Source organism: Rhineura floridana, chromosome 11 (assembly GCF_030035675.1).
Source record: "Rhineura floridana isolate rRhiFlo1 chromosome 11, rRhiFlo1.hap2, whole genome shotgun sequence".
NCBI lineage: Eukaryota > Metazoa > Chordata > Lepidosauria > Squamata > Rhineuridae > Rhineura > Rhineura floridana.
The window spans coordinates 13,212,264-13,227,243 of NC_084490.1; the positions used below are offsets into that span (position 1 = coordinate 13,212,264).

Consider the following 14,980-nt stretch of genomic DNA (forward strand, 5'->3'; position numbering starts at 1 on the left):
TGGCCGTCCTCAGCCAGCGCACTTCTATTGGCCGCGAAACATACCCGCCTTCTACTTTCCACAAACTCCGCAGAATTCCCTCGTCTCGTGACCTTCCGCTGGCTTTTCATTGGCTGTTTTTGCAGCCCGCTTCCCTCTTGTCCCCTGAGTCATTCCCCCGCCCCCTTGGCTACCTTATAGTACGGCTGTCATAGCGGGGAGGAATGAGGGCCGGTTGACTCACGTGACAAGCAAAACAAGTATTCTGATTGGCTGAGATCTGCCTCTGCTCCATAGTATGATCCCCGCTATCTATATGCATTGGCCAAGGCAGAAGCTTCTTTCTCACGTGATAGAAATTCTGTTCTCCCGTTGGACAGACTTAAACTCACCCCGGCCCTCATTCAGGATATCTCCGGCCCTTCTCTGGACTCAGGCAGTTCGCCCGACTTCTCTTATCACATCTTTTGATATTGCCCCGCCCCTCGCGCAATAATTGACATTCCTGTCAAGATTCCATTTGAGTGCGGGGCGGAACCAAATGAGCACGAATATAAATTTGCATATACGTTGATATATTTAAATATATGCAAATCCATATTATACATCATAAAAGTCCAAACCGGTGTATGTGAAAGGAGAACCATCACTGGGGGCACTGAGATTATAAAATGATAAATATTACATTAGGATATCTTAATTTAAATGTAAACTATATTTTATTGAATTGCAATTAGGTACTGTTAAGAAACTATGTACTCAGTAGGTACATGACCATATGCTATATGAAGCATGTTTCGGGTAGCAAAGACAGGGTGCATACGTTTGAGTTATACACAATGCCTATTGATAAGGAATTCATTGTGATCTGAAATTTTGCCTCTTTTAATACACAGATACATTGACCCAATAAAATATATCATTCCTCTGTCATCTGCTACTAAACATGAAAACAGAACAAAGAATGCCTGTAACCTACACAGAAATTCAAGTTTGCCCATCACTCTAATGTATTCAAATTAAAATGTGAGCAGAATGATGTGGGTGAGGATTTGAGTTCAAAACTAAAAGTCAATGAGATGAACTAACCAAAGAAACTGCACACTTTGTTATTAAGATTTAAAACATGGAAGCTACTTATCATCATGTTCCATTGCCAGTCACCCAATGTTAAGCATTAAATGTTCGCTTTATTGTGTGTGTGTGTGTGATGTGTCTTCAAGTTGATCACGACTTATGGCAACCCTATGAATTAGTGACCTCCAATAACATCTGTTGTAAACCACCCTGTTCAGATCTTGTAAGGTCGCGTCTGTGGCTTCCTTTATGGAATCATTCCAAAGTATGATAACCTCAGTTTCCTCATTTTAGCTTCTAGTGATAGTTCTGGTTTAGTCTGATCTAACACCCAATTATTTGTCTTTTTAGCAGTCCATGGTATGCGCAAAGCTCTCCTCCAACACCACATTTCAAATGAATTGATTCTTCTCTTATCCCCTTTTTTCACTGTCCAACTTTCACATCTGTACATAGAGATCAGGAATACCATGGACTGAATGATCCTGACTTTGGTGTTCAGTGATACATGTTTGCATTTGAGGATCTTTATTAAATATGTGTATACACTACAGATATGTGTATCTTATTTGCATAGCACTGCCAGCCCCAGTGAAGAGGGTTTAATAGTTGATGGCAACATACCTATCGGAAGCCCTCTTGCTGTTTTCTATGTCATGACAATACTGGTTGGAAACAGGGCAGGCCTCTATGCCTTAATAGTACTTCCATATCTCATATGCTCATTCACATACTAAATGCCAGAGAATCTACACCATGCAAAAGCATCAAGTGACTGAAATGCTCATGGAACTGCAAGATAGAACTGCCATTTCCCAAGAAGCTGTGGCCAACCATGACCCAGTGCCTGCAGGAGGAAGAGACCATCGCCCAAGGGAAGGAGAGGCCGCTGCTGCTGCTGCTGCTGCTGCTGCTGCTGCTGTGGGACCACCACCTCCACCACCCTTCCCTGAGGGACTTCTGCCTGGCAGGACCAGGCCCCAGGTACCCAGCCAGCCAGGACTGATTCTTACCACCTGTCCCTCTCTGGAGGGATACATAAGCCGGCTGGCTGAGGTGGCCTGGGAGACCCAGTGCCTGCAGGAGGAAGAGACCATCGCCCAAGGGAAGGAGAGGCTGCTGCTGCTGCCGCCGCTGCCGCGGGACCACCACCTCCACCACCCTTCCCTGAGGGACTTCTGCCTGGCAGGACCAGGCCCCAGGTACCCAGCCAGCCAGGACCGATTCTTACCACCTGTCCCTCTCTGGAGGGATACATAAGCTGGCTGGCTGAGGTGGCCTGGGAGACCCAGTGCCTGCAGGAGGAAGAGACCATCGCCCAAGGGAAGGAGAGGCCGCTGCCGCTGCTGCTGCTGCCGCTGCTGCTGCTGCTGTGGGACCACCACCTCCACCACCCTTCCCTGAGGGACTTCTGCCTGGCAGGACCAGGCCCCATCTTGGCAAGATGTCAAGGAAATAACTGGCCACACACATGTCGTTCTTTACAGAGGACAGTCCTGTATTTGAAGGAGTCCTCTGCTTGAAGAGCTGTCTGGTCTACGTCTGGTTTAAAGATAAAGAACTGGCTTTAAAAGAGGATTAGCTAAATTCATGGAGCACAAAGCTATCAGAGGCTACTACCCATGATGGCTATGCTCTGCCTCCACGGTCAAAGGCAGCATACTTCTGAATACTAAAATATTGAATGATGAATGCTTCTGAATACTGGAAACTACAGGAGGGGAGAGTCCTCTTCCACTCAGGTCCTGCTTGCGGGCTTCCCATGAGCATCTGGATGGCCACTGTGAGATCAGGATGCTGGACTAGATGGGCTGTTAGCCTGATCCAGCAGGACTCTTCTATTCTTCTGTTAATCATAAAAAGGGAGAGCACACAGGGGAACTTGAAGTTCTTCATCAACCGTTTGCACCTGGACAGTCACAAAATCTACCTGGTCACAATCTTTGCCACTATGGCAATATAGTATTTCTATTTAAATTATAGTAACTATTTTTAAATTAGCGTATTTACAAATAAGTTAACATACGCAGATTTTGTTAACTTTTTTTGTGATGCCTACATTTTGATTTGATTTAATATTTGCCTACTGCTTCTCCAAGAACGCTGAGCTCAAAGTGACTTACAATAACAAAGCATTAAAAATGAGCCAACATTTCCCTCAATGTAATCATATTAAAAAGCCCACAACAATGTAAAAGCAAAGCAAAAGTGAACAATTCAATTAACAATTAATGCAAAGCAATACAGACTCTGAATAATTCAAAAATAGCATGTCAGAAATAGCTGCTCAGCACCAACCCAGTGCCAGTTGACACCCTCTGGAAAGAGGCTTCTTCACCCAGCACAGCAAGACAATTCCAGGCAACAGCTTCTTTCATAGGGAGGTGGGACTGCTCTCAGTCAGCCCTGAAGGGAACATACACACACTTGCAAATAACGGCACAGTCTTAGGCAACAGCTTCTTTCACACAGTAGGTTCAGCCACAAGGCAGGCAGAGCTGGTAAACTGATCACCCAAGTAAGAAACCCAGGTTCAGATACTGCCTGTTATGCCAGGGAGATTAGTGGCGTGATTCACATCATGGTTTAGTGTTACATGCACCAGCCTCAGTGCTCACATGCTCCCACTTCTCCTCCAGCATGTTAGCAAGAAGCAGATTGGAAGCTTTTGCTTCCATCTTCAGCTAACCACAGTTACTCTTTATGTCTGAACCCAAACTAATGTGCTTTATCTTATTTATTTATTGCATTTATATTCCGCCCCATAGCCAAAGCTCTCTGGGCGGTTTACAACAATTAAGAACATTAAAAACAAATATACAAATTTAAAGCATTAAAACCCATAAAAACCGATAAGCAAGTTAAAAACACATGTTATTCTTAGGGAAACAAGCCAACGTCAAATAATGATTTATGATCCTGGCTTGTTCCCCTTAAGAGGGGTGGGGAATCTGTGGCCCTCCAGATATCGCTGGATTCCTGCTTTCTTCAGTCCAGCTGGCACAACCATTGGTCGGTGATGATGGGAGTTGTAGTCCAAAAGCACCAGGAGAGCCACAACTTCCCCATCTGTGCTGTGAACAAGGATCTCTGGCTGGCTGAAAAGAGAAGAGAATGTTTCCCATCTCCTCCTCACAACCATGCCAGAAGAGGAGGGGAGCACATGAGCCCAAGGGTTTGCCCAAGCTCATTCCCATAGTGCTACACGATTGATTGCTACAGCTGAATGTAGCCATCATGTAGTTCTGGCCTATTCACCAGCTCTCAGTCTAACCTCACATCCACATCCTACACATAAAGCACATTTAATGCACACGGCTACCCGCAAAAAATCTTGGGAACTGTAGTTTGTTATGGGTCCTGGGAACTGAAGATCTGTGAGGGATAAACTACAGATACCAGGATCGTAGGGGGGAGCCATGCGCTTTAAATATATGGCATGGGTTATTATGAATATAATCCCCACAACAGCACATCACTCTGAGCTTTAGGGAGAAGGGTTGGGAAACAAATGTCATAAATAAAATTCATCTTTTTAATTATTTTTAAAAAGGATGTGGGGAGAGACTTACCCAATGGCCATCCCATATGCAAGTTATCTGCAATACCTCTTGGATCATTCTCTCTAACATGTGTTTGCCCTGTCTTATCAGTGCCCCTTCTCCTTGCCTGACCTCTGTTCAGCCACCATGGCACATGGCTATTGGGTTGGCACAGTTAGTGCTGACACAGTCCCACTGCAATTCCAGCTCAGGGACACTGTGGACGCAATCAAATTACAGGGCAATTTTGTTTGCTCTTATGAAAGGTTAAAAAAATGCTGATGTCATCTTCTTTGAGAGAAAGAAATCCATCCCTATCCTGAACTACTATTATTGACGTAGGTTTCCTCACTTATAAAATAAGCAAGATATTATATAACACTGTGAATAAATAACGCGAGAGCAATCTCACTGGCTGTGTGCCAACTGATAAGGGATCACTGAACTTTTACTGAATAAGCAGATTAGAATCATGCTTTCTTAATTTTCTCTCTGGCTAAATTGGAATATGTGTTCTTCCCCATCAACCCCAGTCTCGTCTCCTCAAACTCCCCAGCTTGACTGAAATGTAGATGCCAAATCAGCCTTCACCAACCTGGTTCCATCCAGATGTTTTGTAGTACAACTCCCATAATGGCTGAGTGCTTGGGCTGCTGGGAGTTGTAGTCCGAAACATCTGGAAGGCACAAGACGGGCGAAGCTGTGCTAGATGCTTTGCTTGTTGCAAAAGAGAGAGCCTTTCTGAAGCGTAGCAGTCCCTTTCGATATATTGGGCCTGTGAGAAACACATTAGCTTACACTGGGTGGAGGGCAAGAGGCCCAAATACAGGAGAAGAAAGTGTGACACGGTAGTTAGAGTGGCAGAGCAGGAGAGGAGATATGTGGATGCAGACAAACTGGATCAGGTTCAGAGGAGGGCAACAAGGATGATCAGGGAACTGGAAACAAAGCCCTATGAGGAGAGACTGAAAGAACTGGGCATATTTAGCCTGCAGAAGAGAAGACTGAGGGGAGATATGATAGCACTCTTCAAATACACAAAAGGTTGTCACACAGAGGAGGGCCGGGATCTCTTCTCGATCGTCCCAGAGTGCAGGACACGGAATAATGGGCTCAAGTTGCAGGAAGCCAGATTTCAACTGAACATCAGGAAAAACTTCCTGTTAGAGCCATAAGACAATGGAACCAATTACCTAGAGAGGTAGTGGGCTCTCCGACACTGGAGGCATTCAAGAGGCAGCTGGACAGCCATCTGTCAGGAATGCTTTGATCTGGATTCCTGCATTGAGCAGGGGGTTGGACTCGATGGCCTTATAGGCCCCTTCCAACTCTAGTATTCTATGATTTTATGATAGCCCCTGTGAGGGAAATGAAAAGCCAATTTCACTAAGGAAAAATCTTGCACAAATTCTCTAGTTTGTGGGATAAGGGCTGTAGAAAGAAAGGGCATGGAAAGAGAGTGTGAAGAGGGCTGACAGTGGTGGGCAAGACAGCAATAGGGTGAGAAGTGGGAGCTAGGTGAAAGGGGGGTTGGACTTGATGACCTTATAGGCCCCTTCCAACTCTACTATTCTATGATTATATTATCACCTTTCACCTACCAGAGCAGTGGAGGAGCTTGGATTAAGTCACTACCTCTCAACATAATCTGCCTCATCGTGGGTAGGGTGGTCAATCCATACAGAGGGCGGTTCTCCATTTGAAGTGCTGTCAAAGGAAAGTCCAGGGATGAGGAACCTTTTTTTAGCCCCAGGACTGCATTCCTTTCTAGACAAGCTTCCGTGGACCACATGGTGGATGGGGCCAGAAGCGAAAGTAGCAAGTAATGTTAATTTTTTTCTTTGTACAGTAGACTTGTTTCTATCCACACACACTCACACATCCCTGTCTCTATCCTTCACCCAGGCAAGCGAGATGCATTATCGGAGTTCAAGGACACATTCTAGCCACACAAAAATTCATTGGGAGTGTGTGAGAAGCAGGCCCAGTGAAGGACGTGACGTGGAGATGGTGTGTGGTCTGGGGAGAGACCTGGGGGCCACATAAGGAGGCTTGAAGAGCCTCAACTTGCCCCGCGCACCTGAGATTCCCCAACCCTGTTCTGCTTGAAGGGAGAGCAGGAGGCCTTGAAGATGCCCATCAACAGTTATCACCTGGACAGCTGGCTGAGCAGGCAGTAGCACAGGTCACCGGCTCCCCACCCTCTCTTCAAAATAAAAGCATCCAGTTGAAGCACACTTTCTTTTTTAGAAAAGTGAATAATGTAAAGTCCACTTTGACTCACATTTAAAGTACATGTCTTCCCGAAAAAGGAAAGTATAGTTTGTTAAGGATCCTAGGAACTGCAGTTCTGTGAGGGGTAAACTATAGTTCCCAGGATTCTTGGAGGGAAGTCATATGCTTTAAATGTTTATGGTGTGGATCCAGCCTGATCAGTAGCAATGTTTTAACTAACAAATGTCTCAGTGACGCACAGAATTTGCAAACCTAGCTGTGTACCCTGCTTCGCTGGAGTACAGAAGGAAGTGAATTCTAATTTGGAAGGCTCTCAGGGGATGCAAAAATGTAAATGTACTGCCTTCAAGTCGATTCCGACTTATGGCAACCCTATGAATAGGGTTTTCATGAGGCTGAGAGGCAGTGACTGGCCCAAGGTCACCCAGTGAGCTTCCTGGCTGTGTGGGGATTTGAACCCTGGTCTCCCAGGTCCTAGTACAACACCTTAACACTACACCACACTGGCTCTCATCAGGTGATGCAAGATATGAAAATATGGCCCCCAATGCAATTTTAAGAATCAGTGCCTTAAGGTGGGGACCATAGGTGAAGTGGGTATAAGTGAGCTTTAATAATATGCATACTACACTTTACCATCAAAGCCATGTAGTCAAGTATGTAGGATTGATGTGTTGCATTATGAAGAAAAATAGATGTTTTGAGCTGGGCAGAAGGCTTGGTAGAAAAAAATGTGTTGATGCCTATCCTGTGCCCTCTTTTGAAACAGCAGCTGAGTCCAGGGCCTGTCATTTTGATGTTCCAGAATAGCCCTTCCTGGAGAGGTCATTCCCAGTCCAGCTGTCTTCACTGGAGATTGGATCTGGAGAGCCTTTTTCATGTAAAACATGTGTCCCATTAATTAGCACAGGGGTGGAGGAATCTCCGCATTTCTTGGTGGGCAGCCTTCCAGGGGCTGTATGCCAGGCCAGGAGTGAGAGAGGAGGGTCAGAGGCAAAAAAGTGGGCAGACCAATGGATATGACCTTTATCTTTGTACAGTAGGTTACATTCCAGCCTTGCAAAAGATGGAGATTTCCACACACACGCCTCACACATCTCTCCATCCTCCTTCCTGGTAAGCAAAAGGCATTCTTACAATTTGAGGACACATTCTGGCTAAGCAAAAGTATGCAAGAGGATGTGGTGGTTGTGGTCTGTGGAGAGTTCTGAGGACCAAACAGAGAAGCATGGAGGGCCACATTTGGCACCCAGGCCTGAGGTTCCCCCATCCTTGAATAAGCACACGTAGCATATGTGCACATATATTTAAAGCATTTCCCCCCACCAAAAAAAGAATTCTGAGAACTGTAGTTTACCCCCTCACAGACCTACAATTCCCAGCGTCCTTAACAACCTACAGTTCCCAAGATTTATGGGGTGTGTGTTTTAAAAGTGCTTTAAATGTATAGAGTGTACAATGTCTGTCCAAAATGAGTAGCTGTGTACAAGCGGTGGAGCATCTTTAAAGCTTAATTGTGATCCATATACTCCAGCTCTTCCCATTTAATTCTGTTTTCCGGGTCGGGGTCCCTGTCAAATCCTTGCCTCTCTTTTGCTCCCATTTTTGCTTTTATGGGGAATGCTTAAAATTATTAGTGTGAATCACTAGAGTTGTTCTTCTCCAGGGTTCAGATTCCTTCCCCAGTTAAATCCCAGAGGGGAGGAGGAAATGCATCATGGCTTCAAATCCGCATGTGCGTAAATGCACATATACACAGGCGGATGAAAACTAAGGCGGCATGGTGTGAACAGCCTGCCTTTTCACATACTGCTGAGGTCTGTTTTGAACTGTTGATCACACCTCTCCAGACAATTATGTTTGACTAATACATTTGTAGTCAAGAGAATTAACAATAAGGGCACTCTTTTGGCTGATAAACCACTGGGTGATGATGATGATGATCGCAAAGTAAACTAATACTGGCAGCAGGCACAGTAGAGATTTCAGCAATGCATAAGTAACAATATTGTGCATGAATTCCCCAACAACAACACCATACCCAATCCACAGTGGGGATAGTAGCAGCCTCAGAGGCTACGACCTGGGAGACCAGGGTTCGAATCCCCACACAGCCATGAAGCTCACTGGGTGACCTTGGGCCAGTCACTGTCTCTCAGCCTCAGAGGAAGGCAATGGTAAACCCCCTCTGAATACTGCTTACCATGGAAACCCTGTTCATAGGGTCACCATAAGTCGGAATCGACTTGAAGGCAGTCCATTTCCATTTCCAGAATCAGATTGGTATTCGAGGGTTTTGTGAGAGTATTCTGCAAAGTGGAATTAATGCAATGATAGTGCATTAATGGTGGGTTTATATTGGACCAGAATCCACACACCATCCCACTTTATTAGTAGTTCTGGAATGCTTCCCCAATGTTATCACATTATTGCCATCTGGAGGGACACTCTTGCACTATAGTGGAACGAAAGCAGGACAAAAAATAAACCGGAACATTTGTGGTATAAAAAGAATTTCAGCAGGACATTATGGGACCTGCACCAATTTGAAGCAAAACAATATGACCACCCCAAAACATTTTCAGGCGCAGTGTTGAAAAAAGGATCACATGTAACTAGGGTTGCCAGGTTCTTGGCCTGATCCTGATCCTGTATCTTTAGGAGAAGAGAAAGTCAGCCAAGTGCAGGTGTTCTTGCAACCCTGTAACGGGAAAAACCACAAGGTGGAATTCTCCCTTCCCCTGCACAACTGTTAAAGATACAGAAGACCTCATGGTTACCAGGCCCAGCCTCCAAGAGGTGCAAGAACACCTGCACTTGGCTGACCTTCTCTTCTCCTAAAGATACAGGATCAGTCTCAGGCCATGGACCTGGCAACCCTACATGTAACCGCCCTGACCCTGATACCATCGTGAACATGAATCGTAATGAATGCACAACAAAAAGGATGTCTGTAAGGGCCTTAAGCACTCCACAATGAAACTGCCCCAATCAAAATCCAAACCCACTGTGGCTGCTTTAAAGCCATCAGTCAACAAGTTAGGGGCCCCTCAGATTATCTCTTAAAACAAGTCATCCAGGGAAGGAGGTGGACAAAACTCCAAGGAGCCAAAACTTCCAAGTGTCTTAAGTCATCATGGGGGGGGGGCACTGTTTGAGAACTGATGTAAGAAATTATGAGGGCAACATGGTGCATGCACACCCCATTCCACTAACAGAAGCCAACTAGACTAGCAGGTGAACCTCACTGGAACACTGGCTATAGGACAGCACCCTCCCCCACATCTGAGGTCCCATCTTCACTATACATTTAAAGCAGCTTTGTACTACTTTAAACAGTCACGGCTTCCCTCAAAGAATCCTTTCTTAAGGGTGCTGAGAGTTCGTAGAAGACCCCTACTCCCCTCATAGAGTTAGTGGTTTAGCAATCAATCCCTCTTCCCACAGAATTTTGGGAACTGTCACACTGTGAGGAGCATGAAATGGAAATGGACTGCCTTCAAGTCGATCCCAACTTATGGCAACCCTATGAATAGGGTTTTCATGGTAAGCGGTATTCAGAGGTGGTTTACCATTGCCTCCCTCTGAGGCAGAGAGGCAGTGACTGGCCCAGGGTCACCCAGTGAGCTTCATGGCTGTGTGAGGATTCGAACCCTGGTCTCCCCGGTCATAGTCCATCACCTTAACCACTACACCACACTGGATCTCTGTGAGGAGAATAGGGGTCCCCTAACAACTCTTCCTCACCCTTCACAAACTACAGTTCCCAGAATCCTTTGGGGGAAGCCTTGACTGTTAATAGAGTGGTATAATAGTGCTCTAAATATATAGAGCAGACGTGCCTTGAGGGCAGCAGGTTTGTTTAGGAGATGCAGAGCAGGCTGCCTATGTGGCACACAGTTCAGGCTCCCAGCACAACCCCGCAGTTTGCCACCCTGCAGCATCTGCTGTCTGAAGTGTCTGCCTCATTCAAGCGGCCCTGCGGCCCAGCTTTGTCCCATTATACCCACCAGTTCCCATTCCCCAAATCTTGGCTGCTTTCTCTCTCATCTCCCGCCACGCTCCCCCAATCCTATGTTGGGCCTTCTTTGCCCCAGTTTGGCCTTCTGTGCAGTTCCTACTGCCCCTGTACGTTTTTCTTGAGATGCATCTAGGTCTCCTTGTCTGGAGACAGCAGACAGCTGTATATCACACAACTCAGGGTCATCTTTCTCGGTTTCCCCAAAAGAAAGCCAGCTTCCCTGGCCCATGGTGCAAAGAGATTGGAGGCTTGCTCTGAGGCTATAACACAGTAACAATAATTTACTATAGACTCATGAATCAGGACTGTAAGGAAGCAGCACACACACATCTTCTGAGACAAGGGATCATCCATGCTGGACAGGATTTGTCACCCATCCCAATATCCTGTCTACACCAGCAGCTAAAACACCTGAAGCCGCAAACTCTCATTACAGCACTGATTCACCGGATGCGTTTCTGTCAGCCTTTGATTCTGAAGGGGAAATTTTTGCCTAATGGGGCACATGATCCAATTTGCTCAGAGCCTTCAGGCTATCTTCCCATCTTTTTTTTTTTTTCAATTAATTTTTATTCTAATTTTCAAAACCAAAATAATACAAAAAGAAAACAACACAAATCAATAACTAATACAATACAAAAAAATACATATATATAAAAATATTGACTTCCAATTTGTCATAGTTCAGCTATAAATCTATAATATGTAACAAACCTATATCTTAATAGATTATAAAATCACCTTCCTCCAGCGGTTATCTTAGTTGGTTTCAAATCTCATTAACATCATATCATTTTAATATTCCACAAAAAGTCAAAGAGAAGTTTCCAATCCTTGAGATATATATCAATCATTTTTTTTCTAAATAAACATGCCAATTAATCCAGCTCATCAAATCTACTAAATCCAGTAATTTCAAAACACTATAATTCAACTATAAATCTATAATATATAACAGACCTATCTCTTAATAGATTAAAAAATCACCTTTCTCCAGCAGTTATCTTAGTTGGTTTCAAATCTCATTAACAACATACCATTTTAATCTTCCACAAAAAGTCAAAGAGAAGTTTCCAATCCTTGAGATATATGTCAATCAATTTTTTTTCTAAATAAACATGTCAATTAATCCAACTCATCAAATCTACTGAGTGCAGTAGTTTCAAATCGCTCTTCTGTCATTATCCATATTGGGTCCATCTTCCATCTTTACGCACCCAAAAATCTTGCTGTCATAGTCATATAATAAAAGTCTGATAGGAATTTCCTCCATCACAGATATTTTCTTACCATCAAATCCAAACGTAACACTGAAGTATTGTTTCAAAGCCGCATCTGTGCTCCTCTTTTCCACATGATACACTAGTACATTTCTTGAAGGTTTTTCCATTGACACAAAACAGGGATTAATTCTATTAACTTTCTCCATTTCAAGTTCCATCAAATCCTTCCAGTCCAGGAATTTTTTTGAACCGATAATATCTTTATCTCCAATCTCTTCAATTCCTTCAGAGACAGCGCTGTATTCCAAACTGTAATATTTATCTCCAGGATCCGTCACAACCAGGAAATCCAAATCTTTTTTCAGGAGGATCCCTCCGCCTGTGCTGCCTCTGAGACGGGCTCCCGTCTTGGATGAAACTTATCCAGTTTTAAATTCAGTCAGAAGGGTTTTTTCTGACTGGGGATGATTTCTTCCGGATAAGGAAGAAGCGTGAGATCTGCCACATAGTTTTGTTTCGATTGTTGGAGCCTGGAATTCGTCAGAATTGTCTGTCTTCCAGCAGTTCAGACAGAGCGAGGATTTTATGCTAGCTCAGCTGGATAAGTGACCCGTTTTTTTTTAACGGACTAGCAGGCAAACCTCCTGTCTACATTTATCATTTTCTTATCTATATAGCTAAAGAGATTTGTCAAAGTAACAGCAATTAAGATAACCTAGATGAGGTAAGACTTTCCTTCTTTATTTACGGAACTAAGGGGGAAGAAAATATAAATAGCTTATATTTTTTTTTTATTGCAAAAAGCTGACATGGAAAATTGCGTTTTAAAGATTACAACGGATGAGAGCTTTCTGATTGGGAGAGATAAGAAATCTTTTTGATTTACAAGACTTTTGTGTAATATATATAAGGGACTATTTTTTCTGATCTACTTTTGTTGTTGTTGTTGACGAATCTGCTCATTCTCTCTGCTACTAGTTATTTGAACGCTGTGAACTAAAAGCTGTTTTTGCACTTCTGGACATTTAAGAGATAAGGACTGTCTAGCGTGTGACGTTGGTTGGAAAGATTAACTCCTTTGTAACTGGATAAAGAAATAAACTGCTCTTTGCTTGGGACATTGAAAATTGAAGGAGTTTTGTTCTTTTGGTTTTAAGAATGGCAATTAAGAAGATCATGGATGTACAAGAAGGGACTTTATTTCTAGACATGCTTCAGAAAATAATGGATGGGATTAACTCAATAAAACAAGAACTGAGAAATAATAGACAAGCGTGGAGAACTGAATTTCATGAAATGAGACAGGAGCTGAAAGAAACTCAGGATTCTATGAGAAAGGAGAATAAAGATAGATCTGGAAAACAAAAAAAGGATGAAAGAGAAATTAAGGGCAAGGTTCAATCTATGGAGATTGGCTTAAATATGGACAGGCTATCTTCCCATCTAATTAAACCTGGACTGCCTTCAAGTCAATTCCGACTAATGGCGACCCTATGAATAGGGTTTTCATGGTAAGCGGTATTCAGAGGGGGTTTACCATTACCTTCCTTTGAGGTTGAGAGGCAGTGACTGGCCCAAGGTCACCCAGTGAGCTTCATGGCTGTGTGGGGATTCAAACCCTGGTCTCCCAGGTCGCAGTCCAACACTCTAACCACTACGCCACACACAACCTAGACAAGTAAAAGTGAGAGCACTTGGAACTGGGCTTGCCTGGGGCTGTGGAAGGGTTAACTTTTCATTGTGTTGTTGGAGATTCATAACGCGTTTCAACTAATTTCCCTTCCAGGAAACTGTTCCTTACTTAGAAGCAAAATACAAACAAAACAAAACCTCCCACACCCTGTGGGTTGCCTCCTGTAATTCTACACTCATAAATACAGAAATTAGAAAAACACACACACCAAGATCACACATCATTGTAGTCCTCATGAACTTGACACATCTAAAGTTTAACTAATGATTTACCTTTCCACTCCAACTCCGCTCTCCATTTGTAACTTTTTTTTGTGACTGAGTCTGAGGCATTGGCACCTCCTACCCAGGTCTTCCACAGCTGAATGTCTGAGCATCCAATTAAAGTTCCCACAATGCCCTAGATAACATTATATCAGGAGCTCCACCTGAGACACCAAAAAGATGGTAGTATGCAAGCCTCTGTGGGGAGGCTTTTCCTAAATCAAGGTGCCATCACCAAGAATGCCCTCTCCTTAGTAGAAGCCCACCTCACTTCACTTGGCAGTAGGGTTGCCAGGTCCATGGCCTGAGACTGATCCTGTATCTTTAGGAGAAGAGATAGTCAGCCAAGTGCAGGTGTTCTTGCAACTCTGTAATGGGAAAAACCACAAGGTGGAATTCTCCCTCCCCTCTGCACAACTTTTAAAGCTACAGAAGACCTCTTGGAGGCCAGGCCTGGCAACCTGCATTTATCCTGATTTGACTGCAGGGTGTTTACACATCTTTCCATTAGGAACTTTTCAATGCATTTCTGGGTTTGTTTTGTTTTTTAAAGTGGATTTGTTGCCCTAGGGTGACAGAGCCCTTTAATCCACTTAATGCACAAACATTAAATTCTACTAATGCCCTTGAAACCCTCCTGCACTGTGCTGACAATCTGGAGGCACTCCTGCCCTCTGGGCTAGCAGAGGACAAGGCTTTGTTGTGTATGTGACAGCCTTATAGGTATTTGAAGAGTGCTTTCTGACAATACTGTCAGTCTTAAATAAAGTTTTTATACATTTATGTTCTGATTATATTTACCACCATTACATCTGAACTGAATTTACTTAACAGAGAGTAGTTCCTGCTGAATAATAGTAAATTTGTATACCACCCATCCAACCACGCTTTTTAGACAGTTTACATAAACAATAAAATATTAATTCGTAATTTAAAAAAACACTCAC

General features: G+C 43.8%; 1 long non-coding RNA gene across 1 annotated transcript; it reads right to left on the minus strand.

The window, feature by feature from the left end:
- Positions 1–3,117: 3,117 nt before the first annotated feature.
- Positions 3,118–14,591, minus strand: LOC133366421 (uncharacterized). Its single transcript, XR_009758400.1, has 3 exons — positions 14,043–14,591; positions 6,200–6,305; positions 3,118–3,462 (listed from the first exon to the last, which is right to left on the minus strand). It is a non-coding gene; the product is annotated as an uncharacterized LOC133366421 (long non-coding RNA).
- Between the last annotated feature and the right edge of the window lie 389 nt (positions 14,592–14,980).